The following is a 26,908-nucleotide window of genomic DNA, read 5'->3' as shown; positions in this document are numbered from 1 at the left end:
CTCTGTGTTTGTATATGTGGATAGCCTCATGAACGAATCTCTCATGGAAGCCAGATGGCTTACAAAGAACCTCCGTCTTGGAAAAGTCAATGGCATGTGAGCCTACTGAATTAGAACAATGATCTGCTACGGCCGAGGTGTTGGTCCTACCGTGTTTAAGGTCTGCTTTATGTTCACGAATGCGGTCCGAGATATGGCGTTTGGTTTCTCCAATGTAACTACTACCACAGAGGCAACTTAGTTTGTAGACACCAGGGTATTGTATGTCCGGAATCACATCTTTTACAGACGGAACCAGATCACGGATTTTATGTAATGTGTTGAAACGGACCTGGATCTTGTGTTTATTCAAGATTTTGGAGATCTTTTTTGTGATCCCAGCAATGTAGGGTAAAGTGATGGTTTTGAAAGGCTCCTCAAGAGGGTTCTTCTTCATGGTTTGAGTGATAGCTTTGCGGATTGTATAGTCGGAGTAACCATTAGCCCTAAGAGCTTGGTGTACGTGCTTGAGTTCACTGCTTATGTGTTCCTGGTCGGATATGCATTGGGCTCTATGATACAGAGTCTTGATGAGAGAATTCTTCTGTGATGGATGGTGGTGGGAATCCGGTTTCAGATAAGCATCCGTATGGGTAGCTTTCCTGTAGACAGAGTGGCTCATTGAACCATCAGGTCTCTTTTTAATTAGGACATCCAAAAAAGGTATCTTGCCATCTATTTCGACTTCCATGGTAAATCTGATGGCTGGGTGTATGGAATTGATGTGGTCGAAGAATTTGTCTAGAGCAGGCCGGCCATGTGGCCAGATGACAAAAGTGTCATCCACGTACCTCTTCCATAAGGTTGGGCGCAGAGTGGCAGTCTGGATGGCGTCAGTCTCAAATTTCTCCATGAAAATGTTAGCTATAACTGGAGAAAGGGGGGAGCCCATTGGGGTGCCCTCAGTTTGTTTGTAGAAAGTTCCATTCCAAGTGAAGTATGTATTGGTTAAACAGTGTCTCACCAGGGGGGGTACCTCAGTGTTTAGTCCTTGATGAACCAAGTCTTCAATGATTGCAATGGTGTCAGGTACAGGAACCTTGGTGAATAAGGAAACTACATCAAAACTGACAAGCAGGTCGTCTGGGGACAGGGAAATACCCTTGATTGTTGATACCAGGTGAGTAGAATTTTGTACCGCAGAGGTGGTCTTTCCAGTGAAAGGACGCAGGATTTCAGACAAAAAACGAGCTAGTTTGTAGGTGGGGGAGCTGATAGTAGAGACTATGGGACGAAGAGGTGTATCAACTTTATGTATTTTTGGTAAGCCGTATAATCTTGGTGGCCTGGCAGCAGAAGGTTTCAACGAAAACTGTTTAGATTGATCAATTAATGCGGTTGAATCAGAAATTATTTTGTTGGTTTGTGTGACGAGGCTGTTGGTGGGATCTCTTTTTATTTTTGTATAACTACCATCGTCGAGTAATTCTTTAATTTTGTTGTTGTATTCTATTTTATCCATGATAACAGTAGCATTGCCTTTGTCAGCTGAGAGAACTACAATATCATTCCTCTTTTTTAATTTATATAATTCAAAACGCTCATCTTTGCTGAGGTTGCTAGCTGGCATCTTAGCGTTTTTGAGGGTTGCAGCGATTTCAGATCTTGCTACGTCTGCAGCGATGTGACCCAGGCCCCTGAGAGCAACGTCTACTTGGGCAATTATATCATTAACTGGTATGTGTTTAGGTGTGACTGCAAAGTTTAGACCTTTAGCTAAAACGGATTTCAGACCATCGGAAATAGAACTGTTACTGCGATTAATTACGACTTTATTAACATCTAACTTTTTGGTGTGTGGGTCCGGTCTTTTGTTTAAGAGGAGGTTAAATTTGGAAATCAGGTTTTCCTTACATTTGGTCGACATAGTAGCAGCTGAAGAGGCAGTCATATTGTCTACATGTTCCCAATCCGATGTGGACATTATTGCCGTCAATGATAAGTGTGATTTGTAGAGTGTCTTGTCTAACTGATCTAGTTCTGTGCGTATAAGTCTGATTTTTTCTGAGATAAGAGCTAAGCTAGTTTTGAAAAGAATTCGTTTCGCATTAGAAGAAGTTACAGTAGCAGAGGTGAGTGTAAATGCGATTGGTATTACCCCAGAGTCGCGGCATCTCTTCAGGAAGGTGAGAGACTCGATCAGCTGAGCTTTCTTATCCCGGAGTTTGTTGAAAGATCTTAAAGTTATGTGAAAACCCTCCCCGTAGAGGCGATTAAATTTTGATTTAAAGCTTTCGTGACTGCAGTAATTCATATTCTTAGTTTTTTCGGTAAAGTCACGTTGAAGAGAAACAACAAAATAACAAAATATATATAAAACAATAAAAAATTCTCACGACGTTTCGACCATAACTCAAACGGTCATCATCAGGTGTGTCGGTTTGCATAAATTTATTTAGAAAACGGCATATTTATTTATATATATAAAAAATAACGTTTGCGTCACGTGCAACGATGGCAGTTTGCCAGGACTAGTCCATCTATTTTTTGAAAAGAGGAGGGGGGAGACGAAATTTGTTTTTATGTATGCTGTCTGAAAGGCACTGTAAGCGTGAACAATCAATCAAGAACTGAAATGATTTATCAAATCTTTCCAATGATTGCTAAGATAGAATCCATCTTCTCGGTTGAAATTGTCTCTGTGTTTGTATATGTGGATAGCCTCATGAACGAATCTCTCATGGAAGCCAGATGGCTTACAAAGAACCTCCGTCTTGGAAAAGTCAATGGCATGTGAGCCTACTGAATTAGAACAATGATCTGCTACGGCCGAGGTGTTGGTCCTACCGTGTTTAAGGTCTGCTTTATGTTCACGAATGCGGTCCGAGATATGGCGTTTGGTTTCTCCAATGTAACTACTACCACAGAGGCAACTTAGTTTGTAGACACCAGGGTATTGTATGTCCGGAATCACATCTTTTACAGACGGAACCAGATCACGGATTTTATGTAATGTGTTGAAACGGACCTGGATCTTGTGTTTATTCAAGATTTTGGAGATCTTTTTTGTGATCCCAGCAATGTAGGGTAAAGTGATGGTTTTGAAAGGCTCCTCAAGAGGGTTCTTCTTCATGGTTTGAGTGATAGCTTTGCGGATTGTATAGTCGGAGTAACCATTAGCCCTAAGAGCTTGGTGTACGTGCTTGAGTTCACTGCTTATGTGTTCCTGGTCGGATATGCATTGGGCTCTATGATACAGAGTCTTGATGAGAGAATTCTTCTGTGATGGATGGTGGTGGGAATCCGGTTTCAGATAAGCATCCGTATGGGTAGCTTTCCTGTAGACAGAGTGGCTCATTGAACCATCAGGTCTCTTTTTAATTAGGACATCCAAAAAAGGTATCTTGCCATCTATTTCGACTTCCATGGTAAATCTGATGGCTGGGTGTATGGAATTGATGTGGTCGAAGAATTTGTCTAGAGCAGGCCGGCCATGTGGCCAGATGACAAAAGTGTCATCCACGTACCTCTTCCATAAGGTTGGGCGCAGAGTGGCAGTCTGGATGGCGTCAGTCTCAAATTTCTCCATGAAAATGTTAGCTATAACTGGAGAAAGGGGGGAGCCCATTGGGGTGCCCTCAGTTTGTTTGTAGAAAGTTCCATTCCAAGTGAAGTATGTATTGGTTAAACAGTGTCTCACCAGGGGGGGTACCTCAGTGTTTAGTCCTTGATGAACCAAGTCTTCAATGATTGCAATGGTGTCAGGTACAGGAACCTTGGTGAATAAGGAAACTACATCAAAACTGACAAGCAGGTCGTCTGGGGACAGGGAAATACCCTTGATTGTTGATACCAGGTGAGTAGAATTTTGTACCGCAGAGGTGGTCTTTCCAGTGAAAGGACGCAGGATTTCAGACAAAAAACGAGCTAGTTTGTAGGTGGGGGAGCTGATAGTAGAGACTATGGGACGAAGAGGTGTATCAACTTTATGTATTTTTGGTAAGCCGTATAATCTTGGTGGCCTGGCAGCAGAAGGTTTCAACGAAAACTGTTTAGATTGATCAATTAATGCGGTTGAATCAGAAATTATTTTGTTGGTTTGTGTGACGAGGCTGTTGGTGGGATCTCTTTTTATTTTTGTATAACTACCATCGTCGAGTAATTCTTTAATTTTGTTGTTGTATTCTATTTTATCCATGATAACAGTAGCATTGCCTTTGTCAGCTGAGAGAACTACAATATCATTCCTCTTTTTTAATTTATATAATTCAAAACGCTCATCTTTGCTGAGGTTGCTAGCTGGCATCTTAGCGTTTTTGAGGGTTGCAGCGATTTCAGATCTTGCTACGTCTGCAGCGATGTGACCCAGGCCCCTGAGAGCAACGTCTACTTGAGCAATTATATCATTAACTGGTATGTGTTTAGGTGTGACTGCAAAGTTTAGACCTTTAGCTAAAACGGATTTCAGACCATCGGAAATAGAACTGTTACTGCGATTAATTACGACTTTATTAACGTCTAACTTTTTGGTGTGTGGGTCCGGTCTTTTGTTTAAGAGGAGGTTAAATTTGGAAATCAGGTTTTCCTTACATTTGGTCGACATAGTAGCAGCTGAAGAGGCAGTCATATTGTCTACATGTTCCCAATCCGATGTGGACATTATTGCCGTCAATGATAAGTGTGATTTGTAGAGTGTCTTGTCTAACTGATCTAGTTCTGTGCGTATAAGTCTGATTTTTTCTGAGATAAGAGCTAAGCTAGTTTTGAAAAGAATTCGTTTCGCATTAGAAGAAGTTACAGTAGCAGAGGTGAGTGTAAATGCGATTGGTATTACCCCAGAGTCGCGGCATCTCTTCAGGAAGGTGAGAGACTCGATCAGCTGAGCTTTCTTATCCCGGAGTTTGTTGAAAGATCTTAAAGTTATGTGAAAACCCTCCCCGTAGAGGCGATTAAATTTTGATTTAAAGCTTTCGTGACTGCAGTAATTCATATTCTTAGTTTTTTCGGTAAAGTCACGTTGAAGAGAAACAACAAAATAACAAAATATATATAAAACAATAAAAAATTCTCACGACGTTTCGACCATAACTCAAACGGTCATCATCAGGTGTGTCGGTTTGCATAAATTTATTTTGAAAACGGCATATTTATTTATATATATAAAAAATAACGTTTGCGTCACGCGCAACGATGGCAGTTTGCCAGGACTAGTCCATCTATTTTTTGAAAAGAGGAGGGGGGAGACGAAATTTGTTTTTATGTATGCTGTCTGAAAGGCACTGTAAGCGTGAACAATCAATCAAGAACTGAAATGATTTATCAAATCTTTCCAATGATTGCTAAGATAGAATCCATCACATGGCCGGCCTGCTCTAGACAAATTCTTCGACCACATCAATTCCATACACCCAGCCATCAGATTTACCATGGAAGTCGAAATAGATGGCAAGATACCTTTTTTGGATGTCCTAATTAAAAAGAGACCTGATGGTTCAATGAGCCACTCTGTCTACAGGAAAGCTACCCATACGGATGCTTATCTGAAACCGGATTCCCACCACCATCCATCACAGAAGAATTCTCTCATCAAGACTCTGTATCATAGAGCCCAATGCATATCCACCAGGAACACATAAGCAGTGAACTCAAGCACGTACACCAAGCTCTTAGGGCTAATGGTTACTCCGACTATACAATCCGCAAAGCTATCACTCAAACCATGAAGAAGAACCCTCTTGAGGAGCCTTTCAAAACCATCACTTTACCCTACATTGCTGGGATCACAAAAAAGATCTCCAAAATCTTGAATAAACACAAGATCCAGGTCCGTTTCAACACATTACATAAAATCCGTGATCTGGTTCCGTCTGTAAAAGATGTGATTCCGGACATACAATACCCTGGTGTCTACAAACTAAGTTGCCTCTGTGGTAGTAGTTACATTGGAGAAACCAAACGCCATATCTCGGACCGCATTCGTGAACATAAAGCAGACCTTAAACACGGTAGGACCAACACCTCGGCCGTAGCAGATCATTGTTCTAATTCAGTAGGCTCACATGCCATTGACTTTTCCAAGACGGAGGTTCTTTGTAAGCCATCTGGCTTCCATGAGAGATTCGTTCATGAGGCTATCCACATATACAAACACAGAGACAATTTCAACCGAGAAGATGGATTCTATCTTAGCAATCATTGGAAAGATTTGATAAATCATTTCAGTTCTTGATTGATTGTTCACGCTTACAGTGCCTTTCAGACAGCATACATAAAAACAAATTTCGTCTCCCCCCTCCTCTTTTCAAAAAAAAAAATAGATGGACTAGTCCTGGCAAACTGCCATCGTTGCGCGTGACGCAAACGTTATTTTTTATATATATAAATAAATATGCCGTTTTCAAAATAAATTTATGCAAACCGACACACCTGATGATGACCGTTTGAGTTATGGTCGAAACGTCGTGAGAATGTTTTATTGTTTTATATATATTTTGTTATTTTGTTGTTTCTCTTCAACGTGACTTTACCGAAAAAACTAAGAATATGAATTACTGCAGTCACGAAAGCTTTAAATCAAAATTTAAGTCCATGGACCTGATAGGCAGCAGAAAAGATGTTGAAAAATTTTCAATGTTTGCAACAATACCGGCTTAAGAAATTCATTTGTAATTTTTTGATTGACCTTGTGAATACATTGATAACGTTTTCAACATTCGACACGTTCATATGATTACTCAATTCATACGAGCAAACAAAAAAAAGGTACTTGTCCATATGTACTTTGGAGAATGTGGGCAGCGATCCCACTACCTCTCGCATGCTAAGCGAGTGCTCTACCACTTGAGCTAATCCCCCACTGGGTTGGCGTGGATGCTTATGTCGACATAGGCCATAGCACATTTAAAAAAATATCTAAGCTAAACAAGAACATATTTAACCTTAAAATCTGAGATAAATAAAATCCGACCTAAGAGATATAGGAAGCCAGATGTCATAGACTGGCTTCGATCCATCGACCTCTGGGAAAAGGACCCAGCACGCTTACCCTCTGCCACTCTGCTTTCCTGTAAATGGATTTAATTGACGTCCATGTACCTGATAGGCAGCAGAAAATATATTGAAAAAAATAATTGTTTGCATCAATACCGGGTTAATAAATTAATTTGTAATAGTTTGATTGACCTTGTGAATATATTGATAACGTTTTAAACATTCGATACGTTCATATGATTACTCAATTCATACAAGCTAACAATAAAAAGGTACGTGTCCATATGTTCTTTGGAGAATGTGGGCATCGATCCCACTACCTCTCGCATGCTAAGCGAGCGCTCTACCACTTGAGCTAATCCCCCACTTGGTTGTGTTGAATGTTTATCTCGAAATAGGCCATGGAACTTTTTGAAAAATATGAAAGCAAAACAATATCAAACGTTACTTTTAAATCTGCGATAAATTAAAACCGACCTATGTGATAGAGGAAGCCAGTTATTATAGACTGGCTTCGATTCATCGATCTCTGGATAAAGGGCCCAGCACGCTTTCGCTTTGCCACTTTGCTTTCCTGTAAATGGATATTATTGACGTCCATGGACCTGATAGGCAGCAGAAAAGATGTTGAAAAATTATCATTGTTTGCATCCATACCGGGTTAATAAATTCATTTGTAATATTTTGATTGACCTTGTGAATATATTGATAACGTTTTAAACATTCGACACGTTCATATGATTACACAATTCATGCAAGCTAAAAAAAAGGTACTTGTCCATATGTTCTTTGGAGAATGTGGGCATCGATCACACTACTTCTCGCATGCTAAGCGAGCGCTCTACCACTTGAGCTAATCCCCCACTGGGTTGTCGTGGATGTTTATGTTGACATAGGCCATAGCACATTTGAAAAAAAATATCTAAGCTAAACAAGAACAAACTTAACCTTTAAATCTGCGATGAATAAAAACCGACCTAAGTGATACCGGAAGCCAGATATCATAGACTGGCTTCGATCCATCGACCTCTGGGAAAAGGACCCAGCACGCTTACGCTCTGCCACTCTGCTTTCCTGTAAATGGATATAATTGACGTCCATGGACCTGATAGGCAGCAGAAAAGATACGGCAAAAATGATCATTGTTTGCATCAATACCGGGTTAATAAATTAATTTGTAATATTTTGATTGACCTTGTGAATATATTGATAACTTTTTAAACATGCGACACGTTCATATGATTTCTCAATTCATGCAAGCTAACAAAAAAAGGTACGTGTCCATATGTACTTTGGAGAATGTGGGCATCGATCCCACTACCTCTCGCATGCTAAGCGAGCGCTCTACCACTTGAGCTAATCCCCCACTGGGTTGTCGTGGATGTTTATGTTGACATAGGCCATAGCACATTTGAAAAAAAATATCTAAGCTAAACAAGAACAAACTTAACCTTTAAATCTGCGATGAATAAAAACCGACCTAAGTGATACCGGAAGCCAGATATCATAGACTGGCTTCGATCCATCGACCTCTGGGAAAAGGACCCAGCACGCTTACGCTCTGCCACTCTGCTTTCCTGTAAATGGATATAATTGACGTCCATGGACCTGATAGGCAGCAGAAAAGATATTGAAACAAATCATTGTTTGCATCAATACCGGGTTAAGAAATTCATTTGTAATATTTTGATTGACCTTGTGAATATATTGATAACGTTTTAAACATTCGACACGTTCATATGATTACTCAATTCATACAAGCTAACAAAAAAAAGGTACGTGTCCATATGCGTTTTGGAGAATGTGGGCATCGATCCCACTACCTCTCGCATGCTAAGCGAGCGCTCTACCACTTGAGCTAATCCCCCACTTGGTTGTGTTGAATGTTTATCTCGAAATAGGCCATGGAACTTTTTGAAAAATATCAAAGCAAAACAAGATCAAACGTTACCTTTAAATCTGTGATAAATTAAAACCGACCTATGTGATAGAGGAAGCCAGATATTATAGACTGGCTTCGATCCATCGATCTCTGGAAAAAGGGCCCAGCACGCTTTCGCTTTGCCACTCTGCTTTCCTGTAAATGGATATTATTGACGTCCATGGACCTGATAGGCAGCACAAAAGATACGGAAAAATGATCATTGTTTGCATCAATACCGGGTTAATTAATTAATTTGTAATATTTTGATTGACCTTGTGAATATATTGATAACGTTTTAAACATTCGATACGTTCATATGATTACTCAATTCATACACGCTAGCAAAAAAAGAGCTACTTGTCCATATGTACTTTGGAGAATGTGGGCATCGATCCCACTACCTCTCACATGCTAAGCGAGCGCTCTACCACTTGAGCTAATCCCCCACTGGGTTGTCGTGGATGTTTATGTCGACATAGTCCATAGCACATTTTAAAAAAATATCTAAGCCTAACAAGAACAAACTTAACCTTTAAATCCGCGAAACATAAAAACCGACCTAGGCGAAACAGGAAGCCAGATATCAAAGATTGGCTTCGATCCATCGACCTCTGGGAAAAGGACCCAGCACGCTTATGCTCTGCCACTCCGCTGTCCTGTAAATGGATATTATTGCCATTCATATACCTGATAGGCAGCAGAAAAGATGTTGAAAAATTATCATTGTTTGCATCCATACCGGCTTAAGAAATTCATTTGTAATATTTTGATTGATCTTGTGACTATATTGATAACGTTTTAAACATTCGACACGTTCATATGATTACTCAATTCATACAAGCTAAAAAAAAGGTACTTGTCCATATGTTCTTTGGAGAATGTGGGCATCGATCCCACTACCTCTCGCATGCTAAGCGAGCGCTTTACCACTTGAGCTAATCCCCCACTTGGTTGTGTTGAATGTTTATCTCGAAATAGGCCATGGAACTTTTTGAAAAATATCAAAGCAAAACAAGATCAAACGTTACCTTTAAATCTGCGATAAATTAAAACCGACCTATGTGATAGAGGAAGCCAGATATTATAGACTGGCTTCGATCCATCCATCTCTGGAAAAAGGGCCCAGCACGCTTTCGCTTTGCCACTCTGCTTTCCTGTAAATGGATATTATTGACGTCCATGGACCTGATAGGCAGCAGAAAAGATGTTGAAAAATTATCATTGTTTGCATCCATACCGCGTTAATAAATTCATTTGTAATATTTTGATTGACCTTGTGAATATATTGATAACGTTTTAAACATTCGACACGTTCATATGATTACACAATTCATACAAGCTAAAAAAAAGGTACTTGTCCATATGTTCTTTGGAGAATGTGGGCATCGATCACACTACCTCTCGCATGCTAAGCGAGCGCTCTACCACTTGAGCTAATCCCCCACTGGGTTGTCGTGGATGTTTATGTTGACATAGGCCATAGCACATTTGAAAAAAAATATCTAAGCTAAACAAGAACAAACTTAACCTTTAAATCTGCGATGAATAAAAACCGACCTAAGTGATACCGGAAGCCAGATATCATAGACTGGCTTCGATCCATCGACCTCTGGGAAAAGGACCCAGCACGCTTACGCTCTGCCACTCTGCTTTCCTGTAAATGGATATAATTGACGTCCATGGACCTGATAGGCAGCAGAAAAGATACGGCAAAAATGATCATTGTTTGCATCAATACCGGGTTAATAAATTAATTTGTAATATTTTGATTGACCTTGTGAATATATTGATAACGTTTTAAACATTCGACACGTTTATATGATTACTCAATTCATACGAGCTAACAAAAAAAGGTACTTGTCCATATGTACTTTGGAGAATGTGGGCATCGATTCCACTACCTCTCGCATGCTAAGCGAGCGCTTTACCACTTGAGCTAATCTCCCACTTGGTTGCGTTGAATGTTTATCTCGAAATAGGCCATGGAACTTTTTGAAAAATATCAAAGCAAAACAAGATCAAACTCTACCTTTAAATCTGCGATAAATTCAAACCGACCTATGTGATAGAGGAAGCCAGATATTATAGACTGGCTTCGATCCATCGATCTCTGGAAAAAGGACCCAGCACGCTTTCGCTTTGCCACTCTGCTTTCCTGTAAATGGATATAATTGACGTCCATGGACCTGATAGGCAGCAGAAAAGATGTTGAAAAATTTTCAATGTTTGCAACAATACCGGCTTAAGAAATTCATTTGTAATTTTTTGATTGACCTTGTGAATACATTGATAACGTTTTCAACATTCGACACGTTCATATGATTACTCAATTCATACGAGCAAACAAAAAAAAGGTACTTGTCCATATGTACTTTGGAGAATGTGGGCAGCGATCCCACTACCTCTCGCATGCTAAGCGAGTGCTCTACCACTTGAGCTAATCCCCCACTGGGTTGGCGTGGATGCTTATGTCGACATAGGCCATAGCACATTTAAAAAAATATCTAAGCTAAACAAGAACATATTTAACCTTAAAATCTGAGATAAATAAAATCCGACCTAAGAGATATAGGAAGCCAGATGTCATAGACTGGCTTCGATCCATCGACCTCTGGGAAAAGGACCCAGCACGCTTACCCTCTGCCACTCTGCTTTCCTGTAAATGGATTTAATTGACGTCCATGTACCTGATAGGCAGCAGAAAATATATTGAAAAAAATAATTGTTTGCATCAATACCGGGTTAATAAATTAATTTGTAATAGTTTGATTGACCTTGTGAATATATTGATAACGTTTTAAACATTCGATACGTTCATATGATTACTCAATTCATACAAGCTAACAATAAAAAGGTACGTGTCCATATGTTCTTTGGAGAATGTGGGCATCGATCCCACTACCTCTCGCATGCTAAGCGAGCGCTCTACCACTTGAGCTAATCCCCCACTTGGTTGTGTTGAATGTTTATCTCGAAATAGGCCATGGAACTTTTTGAAAAATATGAAAGCAAAACAATATCAAACGTTACTTTTAAATCTGCGATAAATTAAAACCGACCTATGTGATAGAGGAAGCCAGTTATTATAGACTGGCTTCGATCCATCGATCTCTGGATAAAGGGCCCAGCACGCTTTCGCTTTGCCACTTTGCTTTCCTGTAAATGGATATTATTGACGTCCATGGACCTGATAGGCAGCAGAAAAGATGTTGAAAAATTATCATTGTTTGCATCCATACCGGGTTAATAAATTCATTTGTAATATTTTGATTGACCTTGTGAATATATTGATAACGTTTTAAACATTCGACACGTTCATATGATTACACAATTCATACAAGCTAAAAAAAAGGTACTTGTCCATATGTTCTTTGGAGAATGTGGGCATCGATCACACTACCTCTCGCATGCTAAGCGAGCGCTCTACCACTTGAGCTAATCCCCCACTGGGTTGTCGTGGATGTTTATGTTGACATAGGCCATAGCACATTTGAAAAAAAATATCTAAGCTAAACAAGAACAAACTTAACCTTTAAATCTGCGATGAATAAAAACCGACCTAAGTGATACCGGAAGCCAGATATCATAGACTGGCTTCGATCCATCGACCTCTGGGAAAAGGACCCAGCACGCTTACGCTCTGCCACTCTGCTTTCCTGTAAATGGATATAATTGACGTCCATGGACCTGATAGGCAGCAGAAAAGATACGGCAAAAATGATCATTGTTTGCATCAATACCGGGTTAATAAATTAATTTGTAATATTTTAATTGACCTTGTGAATATATTGATAACTTTTTAAACATGCGACACGTTCATATGATTTCTCAATTCATGCAAGCTAACAAAAAAAGGTACGTGTCCATATGTACTTTGGAGAATGTGGGCATCGATCACACTACCTCTCGCATGCTAAGCGAGCGCTCTACCACTTGAGCTAATCCCCCACTGGGTTGTCGTGGATGTTTATGTTGACATAGGCCATAGCACATTTGAAAAAAAATATCTAAGCTAAACAAGAACAAACTTAACCTTTAAATCTGCGATGAATAAAAACCGACCTAAGTGATACCGGAAGCCAGATATCATAGACTGGCTTCGATCCATCGACCTCTGGGAAAAGGACCCAGCACGCTTACGCTCTGCCACTCTGCTTTCCTGTAAATGGATATAATTGACGTCCATGGACCTGATAGGCAGCAGAAAAGATACGGCAAAAATGATCATTGTTTGCATCAATACCGGGTTAATAAATTAATTTGTAATATTTTGATTGACCTTGTGAATATATTGATAACTTTTTAAACATGCGACACGTTCATATGATTTCTCAATTCATGCAAGCTAACAAAAAAAGGTACGTGTCCATATGTACTTTGGAGAATGTGGGCATCGATCCCACTACCTCTCGCATGCTAAGCGAGCGCTCTACCACTTGAGCTAATCCCCCACTGGGTTGTCGTGGATGTTTATGTTGACATAGGCCATAGCACATTTGAAAAAAAATATCTAAGCTAAACAAGAACAAACTTAACCTTTAAATCTGCGATGAATAAAAACCGACCTAAGTGATACCGGAAGCCAGATATCATAGACTGGCTTCGATCCATCGACCTCTGGGAAAAGGACCCAGCACGCTTACGCTCTGCCACTCTGCTTTCCTGTAAATGGATATAATTGAGGTCCATGGACCTGATAGGCAGCAGAAAAGATACGGCAAAAATGATCATTGTTTGCATCAATACCGGGTTAATAAATTAATTTGTAATATTTTGATTGACCTTGTGAATATATTGATAACTTTTTAAACATGCGACACGTTCATATTATTTCTCAATTCATGCAAGCTAACAAAAAAAGGTACGTGTCCATATGTACTTTGGAGAATGTGGGCATCGATCCCACTACCTCTCGCATGCTAAGCGAGCGCTTTACCACTTGAGCTAATCCCCCACTGGGGTGTCGTGGATGTTTATGTTGACATAGGCCATACCACATTTAAAAAAATATCTAAGCTAAACAAGAACAAACTTAACCTTAAAATCCGCGAAACATAAAAACCGACATAGGCGATACAGGAAGCAGGATATCATAGATTGGCTTCGATCCATCGACCTCTGGGAAAAGGACCCAGCACGCTTACGCTCTGCCACTCTGCTTTCCTGTAAATGGATATAATTGACGTCCATAGACCTGATAGGCAGCAGAAAAGATATTGAAAAAAATCATTGCATCAATACCGGGTTAAGGAATTCATTTGTAATATTTTGATTGACCTTGTGAATATATTGATAACGTTTAAAACATTCGACACGTTCATATGATTACTCAATTCATACACGCTAGCAAAAAAAGAGCTACTTGTCCATTTGCGCTTTGGAGAATGTGGGCATCGATCCCACTACCTCTCACATGCTAAGCGAGTGCTCTACCAGCTGAGCTACTCCCCCGCTGGGTTGTCATGGATGTTTATCTCGACAAAGGCCATAGCACATTTTCATTTTAAAATATCTAAGCTAAACAAGAACAAACTTAACCTTTAAATCCGCGAAACATAAAAACCGACCTAGGCGAAACAGGAAGCCAGATATCATAGATTGGCTTCGATCCATCGACCTCTGGGAAAAGGACCCAGCACGCTTATGCTCTGCCACTCTGCTTTCCTGTAAATGGATATTGTTGACATCCATGTACCTGATAGGCAGCAGAAAAGATGTTGAAAAATTATCATTGTTTGCATCCATACAGGCTTAAGAAATTCATTTGTAATATTTTGAGTGACCTTGTGAATATATTGATAACGTTTTAAACATTCCACACGTTCATATGATTATTCAATTCATTCAAGCGTACAAAAAAGGGTACTTGTCCATGTGTTCTTTGGAGAATGTGGTCATCGATCCCACTACCTCTTACATGCTAAGCGAGCGCTCTACCACTTGAGCTAATCCCCCACTGGGTTCTCGTGAATGTTTATGTTGACATAGGCAAAAGCACATTTGAAAAAAATATCTAAGCTAAACAAGAACAAACTTAACCTTTAAATCTGCGATAAATAAAAACCGACCTAAGTGATACCGGAAGCCAGATATCATAGACTGGGTTCGATCCATCGACCTCTGGGAAAAGGACCCAGCACGCTTACGCTCTGCCACTCTGCTTTCCTGTAAATGGATTTTATTGACGTCCATGGACCTGATAGGCAGTAGAAAAGATATTGAAAAAAATCATTGTTTGCATCAATACTGGGTTAATAAATTCATTTGTAATATTTTGATTGACCTTGTGAATATATTGATAACGTTTTAAACATTCGACACGTTTATATGATTACTCAATTCATACGAGCTAACAAAAAAAGGTACTTGTCCATATGTACTTTGGAGAATGTGGGCATCGATTCCACTACCTCTCGCATGCTAAGCGAGCGCTTTACCACTTGAGCTAATCTCCCACTTGGTTGCGTTGAATGTTTATCTCGAAATAGGCCATGGAACTTTTTGAAAAATATCAAAGCAAAACAAGATCAAACTCTACCTTTAAATCTGCGATAAATTAAAACCGACCTATGTGATAGAGGAAGCCAGATATTATAGACTGGCTTCGATCCATCGATCTCTGGAAAAAGGACCCAGCACGCTTTCGCTTTGCCACTCTGCTTTCCTGTAAATTTATATAATTGACGTCCATGGACCTGATAGGCAGCAGAAAAGATGTTGAAAAATTATCATTGTTTGCAACAATACCGGGTTAATAAATTCATTTGTAATATTTTGATTGACCTTGTGAATATATTGATAACGTTTTAAACATTCGACACGTTCATATGATTACACAATTCATACAAGCTAAAAAAAAGGTACTTGTCTATATGTTCTTTGGAGAATGTGGGCATCGATCACACTACCTCTCGCATGCTAAGCGAGCGCTCTACCACTTGAGCTAATCCCCCACTGGGTTGTCGTGGATGTTTATGTTGACATAGGCCATAGCACATTTGAAAAAAAATATCTAAGCTAAACAAGAACAAACTTAACCTTTAAATCTGCGATGAATAAAAACCGACCTAAGTGATACCGGAAGCCAGATATCATAGACTGGCTTCGATCCATCGACCTCTGGGAAAAGGACCCAGCACGCTTACGCTCTGCCACTCTGCTTTCCTGTAAATGGATATAATTGACGTCCATGGACCTGATAGGCAGCAGAAAAGATACGGCAAAAATGATCATTGTTTGCATCAATACCGGGTTAATAAATTAATTTGTAATATTTTAATTGACCTTGTGAATATATTGATAACTTTTTAAACATGCGACACGTTCATATGATTTCTCAATTCATGCAAGCTAACAAAAAAAGGTACGTGTCCATATGTACTTTGGAGAATGTGGGCATCGATCACACTACCTCTCGCATGCTAAGCGAGCGCTCTACCACTTGAGCTAATCCCCCACTGGGTTGTCGTGGATGTTTATGTTGACATAGGCCATAGCACATTTGAAAAAAAATATCTAAGCTAAACAAGAACAAACTTAACCTTTAAATCTGCGATGAATAAAAACCGACCTAAGTGATACCGGAAGCCAGATATCATAGACTGGCTTCGATCCATCGACCTCTGGGAAAAGGACCCAGCACGCTTACGCTCTGCCACTCTGCTTTCCTGTAAATGGATATAATTGAGGTCCATGGACCTGATAGGCAGCAGAAAAGATACGGCAAAAATGATCATTGTTTGCATCAATACCGGGTTAATAAATTAATTTGTAATATTTTGATTGACCTTGTGAATATATTGATAACTTTTTAAACATGCGACACGTTCATATGATTTCTCAATTCATGCAAGCTAACAAAAAAAGGTACGTGTCCATATGTACTTTGGAGAATGTGGGCATCGATCCCACTACCTCTCGCATGCTAAGCGAGCGCTTTACCACTTGAGCTAATCCCCCACTGGGGTGTCGTGGATGTTTATGTTGACATAGGCCATACCACATTTAAAAAAATATCTAAGCTAAACAAGAACAAACTTAACCTTAAAATCCGCGAAACATAAAAACCGACATAGGCGATACAGGAAGCAGGATATCATAGATTGGCTTCGATCCATCGACCTCTGGGAAAAGGACCCAGCACGCTTACGCTCTGCCACTCTGCTTTCCTGTAAATGGATATAATTGACGTCCATAGACCTGATAGGCAGCAGAAAAGATATTGAAAAAAATCATTGCATCAATACCGGGTTAAGGAATTCATTTGTAATATTTTGATTGACCTTGTGAATATATTGATAACGTTTAAAACATTCGACACGTTCATATGATTACTCAATTCATACACGCTAGCAAAAAAAGAGCTACTTGTCCATTTGCGCTTTGGAGAATGTGGGCATCGATCCCACTACCTCTCACATGCTAATCGAGTGCTCTACCAGCTGAGCTACTCCCCCGCTGGGTTGTCATGGATGTTTATCTCGACAAAGGCCATAGCACATTTTCATTTTAAAATATCTAAGCTAAACAAGAACAAACTTAACCTTTAAATCCGCGAAACATAAAAACCGACCTAGGCGAAACAGGAAGCCAGATATCATAGATTGGCTTCGATCCATCGACCTCTGGGAAAAGGACCCAGCACGCTTATGCTCTGCCACTCTGCTTTCCTGTAAATGGATATTGTTGACATCCATGTACCTGATAGGCAGCAGAAAAGATGTTGAAAAATTATCATTGTTTGCATCCATACAGGCTTAAGAAATTCATTTGTAATATTTTGAGTGACCTTGTGAATATATTGATAACGTTTTAAACATTCCACACGTTCATATGATTATTCAATTCATTCAAGCGTACAAAAAAGGGTACTTGTCCATGTGTTTTTTGGAGAATGTGGTCATCGATCCCACTACCTCTTACATGCTAAGCGAGCGCTCTACCACTTGAGCTAATCCCCCACTGGGTTCTCGTGAATGTTTATGTTGACATAGGCAAAAGCACATTTGAAAAAAATATCTAAGCTAAACAAGAACAAACTTAACCTTTAAATCTGCGATAAATAAAAACCGACCTAAGTGATACCGGAAGCCAGATATCATAGACTGGGTTCGATCCATCGACCTCTGGGAAAAGGACCCAGCACGCTTACGCTCTGCCACTCTGCTTTCCTGTAAATGGATTTTATTGACGTCCATGGACCTGATAGGCAGTAGAAAAGATATTGAAAAAAATCATTGTTTGCATCAATACTGGGTTAATAAATTCATTTGTAATATTTTGATTGACCTTGTGAATATATTGATAACGTTTTAAACATTCGACACGTTTATATGATTACTCAATTCATACGAGCTAACAAAAAAAGGTACTTGTCCATATGTACTTTGGAGAATGTGGGCATCGATTCCACTACCTCTCGCATGCTAAGCGAGCGCTTTACCACTTGAGCTAATCTCCCACTTGGTTGCGTTGAATGTTTATCTCGAAATAGGCCATGGAACTTTTTGAAAAATATCAAAGCAAAACAAGATCAAACTCTACCTTTAAATCTGCGATAAATTAAAACCGACCTATGTGATAGAGGAAGCCAGATATTATAGACTGGCTTCGATCCATCGATCTCTGGAAAAAGGACCCAGCACGCTTTCGCTTTGCCACTCTGCTTTCCTGTAAATGGATATAATTGACGTCCATGGACCTGATAGGCAGCAGAAAAGATGTTGAAAAATTTTCAATGTTTGCAACAATACCGGCTTAAGAAATTCATTTGTAATTTTTTGATTGACCTTGTGAATACATTGATAACGTTTTCAACATTCGACACGTTCATATGATTACTCAATTCATACGAGCAAAAGAAAAAAGGTAGTTGTCCATATGTACTTTGGAGAATGTGGGCAGCGATCCCACTACCTCTCGCATGCTAAGCGAGTGCTCTACCACTTGAGCTAATCCCCCACTGGGTTGTCGTGGATGCTTATGTCGACATAGGCCATAGCACATTTAAAAAAATATCTAAGCTAAACAAGAACATATTTAACCTTAAAATCTGAGATAAATAAAATCCGACCTAAGAGATATAGGAAGCCAGATGTCATAGACTGGCTTCGATCCATCGACCTCTGGGAAAAGGACCCAGCACGCTTACCCTCTGCCACTCTGCTTTCCTGTAAATGGATTTAATTGACGTCCATGTACCTGATAGGCAGCAGAAAAGATACGGCAAAAATGATCATTGTTTGCATGAATACCGGGTTAATAAATTAATTTGTAATATTTTGATTGACCTTGTGAATATATTGATAACTTTTTAAACATGCGACACGTTCATATGATTTCTCAATTCATGCAAGCTACCAAAAAAAGGTACGTGTCCATATGTACTTTGGAGAATGTGGGCATCGATCCCACTACTTCTCGCATGCTAAGCGAGCGCTCTACCACTTGAGCTAATCCCCCACTGGGGTGTCGTGGATGTTTATGTTGACATAGGCCATACCACATTTAAAAAATATCTAAGCTAAACAAGAACAAACTTAACCTTAAAATCCGCGAAACATAAAAACCGACATAGGCGATACAGGAAGCAGGATATCATAGATTGGCTTCGATCCATCGACCTCTGGGAAAAGGACCCAGCACGCTTACGCTCTGCCACTCTGCTTTCCTGTAAATGGATATAATTGACGTCCATAGACCTGATAGGCAGCAGAAAAGATATTGAAAAAAAGCATTGCATCAATACCGGGTTAAGGAATTCATTTGTAATATTTTGATTGACCTTGTGAATATATTGATAACGTTTTAAACATTCGACACGTTCATATGATTACTCAATTCATACACGCTAGCAAAAAAAGAGCTACTTGTCCATTTGCGCTTTGGAGAATGTGGGCATCGATCCCACTACCTCTCACATGCTAAGCGAGTGCTCTACCAGCTGAGCTACTCCCCCGCTGGGTTGTCATGGATGTTTATCTCGACAAAGGCCATAGCACATTTTCATTTTAAAATATCTAAGCTAAACAAGAACAAACTTAACCTTTAAATCCGCGAAACATAAAAACCGACCTAGGCGAAACAGGAAGCCAGATATCATAGATTGGCTTCGATCCATCGACCTGTGGGAAAAGGACCCAGCACGCTTATGCTCTGCCACTCTGCTTTCCTGTAAATGGATATTATTGACATCCATGTACCTGATAGGCAGCAGAAAAGATGTTGAAAAATTATCATTGTTTGCATCCATACAGGCTTAAGAAATTCATTTGTAATATTTTGAGTGACCTTGTGAATATATTGATAACTTTTTAAACATTCCACACGTTCATATGATTATTCAATTCATTCAAGCATACAATAAAAGGGTACTTGTCCATGTGTTCTTTGGAGAATGTGGTCATCGATCCCACTACCTCTTACATGCTAAGCGAGCGCTCTAACACTTGAGCTAATCCACCACTGGGTTCTCGTGAATGTTTATGTTGACATAGGCCAAAGCACATTTGAAAAAAATATCTAAGCTAAACAAGAACAAACTTAACCTTTAAATCTGCGATAAATAAAAACCGACCTAAGTGATACCGGAAGCCAGATATCATAGACTGGGTTCGATCCATCGACCTCTGGGAAAAGGACCCAGCACGCTTACGCTCTGCCACTCTGCTTTCCTGTAAATGGATTTTATTGACGTCCATGGACCTGATAGGCAGTAGAAAAGATATTGAAAAAAATCCTTGTTTGCATCAATACTGGGTTAATAAATTCATTTGTAATATTTTGATTGACCTTGTGAATATATTGATAACGTTTTAACATTCGACACGTTTATATGATTACTCAATTCATACGAGCTAACAAAAAAAGGTACTTGTCCATATGTACTTTGGAGAATGTGGGCATCGATTCCACTACCTCTCGCATGCTAAGCGAGCGCTTTACCACTTGAGCTAATCTCCCACTTGGTTGCGTTGAATGTTTATCTCGAAATAGGCCATGGAACTTTTTGAAAAATATCAAAGCAAAACAAGATCAAACTCTACCTTTAAATCTGCGATAAATTAAAACCGACCTATGTGATAGAGGAAGCCAGATATTATAGACTGGCTTCGATCCATCGATCTCTGGAAAAAGGACCCAGCACGCTTTCGCTTTGCCACTCTGCTTTCCTGTAAATGGATATTATTGACGTCCATGGACCTGATAGGCAGCAGAAAAGATGTTGAAAAATTATCATTGTTTGCATCAATACCGTCTTAAGAAATTCATTTGTAATATTTTGATTGACCTTATGAATACATTGATAACGTTTTAAACATTCGACACGTTCATATGATTACACAATTCATACAAGCTAAAAAAAGGTACTTGTCCATATGTTCTTTGGAGAATGTGGGCATCGATCACACTACCTCTCGCATGCTAAGCGAGCGCTCTACCACTTGAGCTAATCCCCCACTGGGTTGTCGTGGATGTTTATGTTGACATAGGCCATAGCACATTTGAAAAAGAATATCTAAGCTAAACAAGAACAAACTTAACCTTTAAATCTGCGATGAATAAAAACCGACCTAAGTGATACCGGAAGCCAGATATCATAGACTGGCTTCGATCCATCGACCTCTGGGAAAAGGACCCAGCACGCTTACGCTCTGCCACTCTGCTTTCCTGTAAATGGATATAATTGACGTCCATGGACCTGATAGGCAGCAGAAAAGATATTGAAAAAAATCATTGCATCAATACCGGGTTAAGGAATTCATTTGTAATATTTTGATTGACCTTGTGAATATATTGATTACGTTTTAAACATTCGATACGTTCATATGATTACTCAATTCATGCAAGCTAACAAAAAAGGTACGTGTCCATATGTACTTTGGAGAATGTGGGCATCGATCCCACTACTTCTCGCATGGTAAGGGAGCACACTACCACTTGATCTACTCCCCTACTGGGTTTTTTTAGATGTTTATCTCGACATAGGCAATGGAACTTTTAGAAAAAAATATCTAAGCAAAACAAGATCAAACGTAACCTTTAAATCTGCAATAAATTAAAACCGACTTATGTGATAGAGGAAGCCAGATATCATATACTGGCTTCGATCCAGCGACCTCTGGAAAAAGGGCCCAGCACGCTTTCGCTTTGCCACTTTGCTTTCCTGTAAATGGATATTATTGACGTCCATGGACCTGATAGGCAGCAGAAAAGATGTTGAAAAATTATCATTGTTTGCATCCATACCGGGTTAATAAATTCATTTGTAATATTTTGATTGACCTTGTGAATATATTGATAACGTTTTAAACATTCGACACGTTCATATGATTACACAATTCATACAAGCTAAAAAAAAGGTACTTGTCCATATGTTCTTTGGAGAATGTGGGCATCGATCACACTACCTCTCGCATGCTAAGCGAGCGCTCTACCACTTGAGCTAATCCCCCACTGGGTTGTCGTGGATGTTTATGTTGACATAGGCCATAGCACATTTGAAAAAAAATATCTAAGCTAAACAAGAACAAACTTAACCTTTAAATCTGCGATGAATAAAAACCGACCTAAGTGATACCGGAAGCCAGATATCATAGACTGGCTTCGATCCATCGACCTCTGGGAAAAGGACCCAGCACGCTTACGCTCTGCCACTCTGCTTTCCTGTAAATGGATATAATTGACGTCCATGGACCTGATAGGCAGCAGAAAAGATACGGCAAAAATGATCATTGTTTGCATCAATACCGGGTTAATAAATTAATTTGTAATATTTTGATTGACCTTGTGAATATATTGATAACTTTTTAAACATGCGACACGTTCATATGAATTCTCAATACATGCAAGCTAACAAAAAAGGTACGTGTCCATATGTACTTTGGAGAATGTGGGCATCGATCCCACTACCTCTCGCATGCTAAGCGAGCGCTCTACCACTTGAGCTAATCCCCCACTGGGGTGTCGTGGATGTTTATGTTGACATAGGCCATACCACATTTTAAAAAAATATCTAAGCTAAACAAGAACTAACTTAACCTTAAAATCTGCGAAACATAAAAACCGACATAGGCGATACAGGAAGCAGGATATCATAGATTGGCTTCGATCCATCGACCTCTGGGAAAAGGACCCAGCACGCTTACGCTCTGCCACTCTGCTTTCCTGTAAATGGATATAATTGACGTCCATAGACCTGATAGGCAGCAGAAAAGATATTGAAAAAAATCATTGCATCAATACCGGGTTAAGGAATTCATTTGTAATATTTTGATTGACCTTGTGAATATATTGATAACGTTTTAAACATTCGACACGTTCATATGATTACTCAATTCATACACGCTAGCAAAAAAAGAGCTACTTGTCCATTTGCGCTTTGGAGAATGTGGGCATCGATCCCACTACCTCTCACATGCTAAGCGAGTGCTCTACCAGCTGAGCTACTCCCCCGCTGGGTTGTCATGGATGTTTATCTCGACAAAGGCCATAGCACATTTTCATTTTAAAATATCTAAGCTAAACAAGAACAAACTTAACCTTTAAATCCGCGAAACATAAAAACCGACCTAGGCGAAACAGGAAGCCAGATATCATAGATTGGCTTCGATCCATCGACCTCTGGGAAAAGGACCCAGCACGCTTATGCTCTGCCACTCTGCTTTCCTGTAAATGGATATTATTGACATCCATGTACCTGATAGGCAGCAGAAAAGATGTTGAAAAATTATCATTGTTTGCATCCATACAGGCTTAAGAAATTCATTTGTAATATTTTGAGTGACCTTGTGAATATATTGATAACGTTTTAAACATTCCACACGTTCATATGATTATTCAATTCATTCAAGCGTACAAAAAAAGGGTACTTGTCCATGTGTTTTTTGGAGAATGTGGTCATCGATCCCACTACCTCTTACATGCTAAGCGAGCGCTCTACCACTTGAGCTACTCCCCCACTGGGTTCTCGTGAATGTTTATGTTGACATAGGCCAAAGCACATTTGAAAAAAATATCTAAGCTAAACAAGAACAAACTTAACCTTTAAATCTGCGATAAATAAAAACCGACCTAAGTGATACCGGAAGCCAGATATCATAGACTGGGTTCGATCCATCGACCTCTGGGAAAAGGACCCAGCACGCTTACGCTCTGCCACTCTGCTTTCCTGTAAATGGATTTTATTGACGTCCATGGACCTGATAGGCAGTAGAAAAGATATTGAAAAAAATCATTGTTTGCATCAATACTGGGTTAATAAATTCATTTGTAATATTTTGATTGACCTTGTGAATATATTGATAACGTTTTAAACATTCGACACGTTTATATGATTACTCAATTCATACGAGCTAACAAAAAAAGGTACTTGTCCATATGTACTTTGGAGAATGTGGGCATCGATTCCACTACCTCTCGCATGCTAAGCGAGCGCTTTACCACTTGAGCTAATCTCCCACTTGGTTGCGTTGAATGTTTATCTCGAAATAGGCCATGGAACTTTTTGAAAAATATCAAAGCAATACAAGATCAAACTCTACCTTTAAATCTGCGATAAATTAAAACCGACCTATGTGATAGAGGAAGCCAGATATTATAGACTGGCTTCGATCCATCGATCTCTGGAAAAAGGACCCAGCACGCTTATGCTCTGCCACTCTGCTTTCCTGTAAATGGATATTATTGACATCCATGGACCTGATAGGCAGCAGAAAAGATGTTGAAAAATTATCATTGTTTGCATCCATACCGGCTTAAGAAATTCATTTGTAATATTTTGAGTGACCTTGTGAATATATTGATGACGTTTTAAACATTCGACACGTTCATACGATTACACAATTCATACAAGCTAAAAAAAAGGTACTTGTCCATATGTTCTTTGCAGAATGTGGGCATCGATCACAAAACGTCTCGCATGCTAAGTGAGCGCTCTACCACTTGAGCTAATCCCCCACTGGGATGTCGTGGATGTTTATGTTGACATAGGCCATAGCACATTTGAAAAAAAATATCTAAGCTAAACAAGAACAAACTTAACCTTTAAATCTGCGATGAATAAAAACCGACCTAAGTGATACCAGAAGCCAGATATCATAGACTGGCTTCGATCCATCGACCTCTGGGAAAAGGACCCAGCACGCTTACGCTCTGCCACTCTGCTTTCCTGTAAATGGATATAATTGACGTCCATGGACCTGATAGGCAGCAGAAAAGATATTGAAAAAAATCAATGTTTGCATCAATACCGGGTTAAGAAATTTATTTGTAATATTTTGATTGACCTTGTGAATATATTGATAACGTTTTAAACATTCGACACGTTCATATGATTACTCAATTCATACAAGCTAACAAAAAAATGTACGTGTCCATATGTTCTTTGGAGAATGTGGGCATCGATCCCACTACCTCTCGCATGCTAAGCGAGCGCTCTACCACTTGAGCTAATCCCCCACTGGGTTCTCGTGGATGTTTATGTTGACATAGGCCATAGCACATTTGAAAAAAATATCTAAGCTAAACAAGAACAAACTTAACCTTTAAATCTGCGATAAATAAAAACCGACCCAAGTGATACCGGAAGCCAAATATCATAGACTGGCTTCGATCCATCGACCTCTGGGAAAAGGACCCAGTACGCTTACGCTCTGCCACTCTGCTTTCCTGTAAATGGATATAATTTACGTCCATGGACCTGATAGGCAGCAGAAAAGATATTGAAAAAAATCATTGTTTGCATCAATACCGGGTTAAGAAATTCATTTGTAATATTTTGATTTACCTTGTGAATATATTGATAACGTTTTAAACATTCGACACGTTCATATGATTACTCAATTCATACAAGCTAACAAAAAAAAGGTACTTGTCCATATGTTCTTTGGAGAATGTGGGCATCGATCCCACTACCTCTCGCATGCTAAGCGAGCGCTCTACCACGTGAGATAATCCCCCACTTGGTTGCGTTGAATGTTTATCTCGAAATAGGCCATGGAACTTTTTGAAAAATATCAAAGCAAAACAAGATCAAACGTTACCTTTAAATCTGCGATAAATTAAAACCGACCTATGTGATAGAGGAAGCCAGATATTATAGACTGGCTTCGATCCATCGACCTCTGGGAAAAGGACCCAGCACGCTTACGCTCTGCCACTCTGCTTTCCTGTAAATGGATATAATTGACGTCCATGGACCTGATAGGCAGCAGAAAAGATATTGAAAAAAATCAATGTTTGCATCAATACCGGGTTAAGAAATTTATTTGTAATATTTTGATTGACCTTGTGAATATATTGATAACGTTTTAAACATTCGACACGTTCATATGATTACTCAATTCATACAAGCTAACAAAAAAATGTACGTGTCCATATGTTCTTTGGAGAATGTGGGCATCGATCCCACTACCTCTCGCATGCTAAGCGAGCGCTCTACCACTTGAGCTAATCCCCCACTGGGTTCTCGTGGATGTTTATGTTGACATAGGCCATAGCACATTTGAAAAAAATATCTAAGCTAAACAAGAACAAACTTAACCTTTAAATCTGCGATAAATAAAAACCGACCCAAGTGATACCGGAAGCCAAATATCATAGACTGGCTTCGATCCATCGACCTCTGGGAAAAGGACCCAGTACGCTTACGCTCTGCCACTCTGCTTTCCTGTAAATGGATATAATTTACGTCCATGGACCTGATAGGCAGCAGAAAAGATATTGAAAAAAATCATTGTTTGCATCAATACCGGGTTAAGAAATTCATTTGTAATATTTTGATTTACCTTGTGAATATATTGATAACGTTTTAAACATTCGACACGTTCATATGATTACTCAATTCATACAAGCTAACAAAAAAAAGGTACTTGTCCATATGTTCTTTGGAGAATGTGGGCATCGATCCCACTACCTCTCGCATGCTAAGCGAGCGCTCTACCACGTGAGATAATCCCCCACTTGGTTGCATTGAATGTTTATCTCGAAATAGGCCATGGAACTTTTTGAAAAATA

At 39.4% G+C, this 26,908-nt stretch overlaps 8 non-coding genes across 8 annotated transcripts; all 8 read right to left on the bottom strand.

Moving 5' to 3' along the window:
* Positions 1–7,261: 7,261 nt before the first annotated feature.
* TRNAA-AGC (transfer RNA alanine (anticodon AGC)) lies at positions 7,262–7,334 on the bottom strand. The gene has a single exon. It is a non-coding gene; the product is annotated as a tRNA-Ala (tRNA).
* Positions 7,335–8,262: 928 nt separating this feature from the next.
* On the bottom strand, positions 8,263–8,335 carry TRNAA-AGC (transfer RNA alanine (anticodon AGC)). Its single transcript has one exon. It is a non-coding gene; the product is annotated as a tRNA-Ala (tRNA).
* A 429-nt stretch (positions 8,336–8,764) lies between these two features.
* TRNAA-AGC (transfer RNA alanine (anticodon AGC)) lies at positions 8,765–8,837 on the bottom strand. Its single transcript has one exon. It is a non-coding gene; the product is annotated as a tRNA-Ala (tRNA).
* Positions 8,838–11,767: 2,930 nt separating this feature from the next.
* TRNAA-AGC (transfer RNA alanine (anticodon AGC)) lies at positions 11,768–11,840 on the bottom strand. The gene has a single exon. It is a non-coding gene; the product is annotated as a tRNA-Ala (tRNA).
* A 1,431-nt stretch (positions 11,841–13,271) lies between these two features.
* TRNAA-AGC (transfer RNA alanine (anticodon AGC)) lies at positions 13,272–13,344 on the bottom strand. Its single transcript has one exon. It is a non-coding gene; the product is annotated as a tRNA-Ala (tRNA).
* Positions 13,345–22,776: 9,432 nt separating this feature from the next.
* Positions 22,777–22,849, bottom strand: TRNAA-AGC (transfer RNA alanine (anticodon AGC)). The gene has a single exon. It is a non-coding gene; the product is annotated as a tRNA-Ala (tRNA).
* Positions 22,850–25,278: 2,429 nt separating this feature from the next.
* On the bottom strand, positions 25,279–25,351 carry TRNAA-AGC (transfer RNA alanine (anticodon AGC)). The gene has a single exon. It is a non-coding gene; the product is annotated as a tRNA-Ala (tRNA).
* Positions 25,352–26,278: 927 nt separating this feature from the next.
* TRNAA-AGC (transfer RNA alanine (anticodon AGC)) lies at positions 26,279–26,351 on the bottom strand. Its single transcript has one exon. It is a non-coding gene; the product is annotated as a tRNA-Ala (tRNA).
* Positions 26,352–26,908: the final 557 nt, after the last annotated feature.

The sequence above is a fragment of the Petromyzon marinus genome, chromosome 24 (genome assembly GCF_048934315.1).
Source record: "Petromyzon marinus isolate PM22_M1 ecotype Great Lakes invasive population chromosome 24, UKy_Petmar_22M1.pri1.0, whole genome shotgun sequence".
Classification (NCBI taxonomy): Eukaryota; Metazoa; Chordata; class Hyperoartia; order Petromyzontiformes; family Petromyzontidae; genus Petromyzon; species Petromyzon marinus.
The sequence above is the reverse complement of the archived record's forward strand: the minus strand, read 5'-3'. Positions and strand labels throughout refer to the sequence as shown.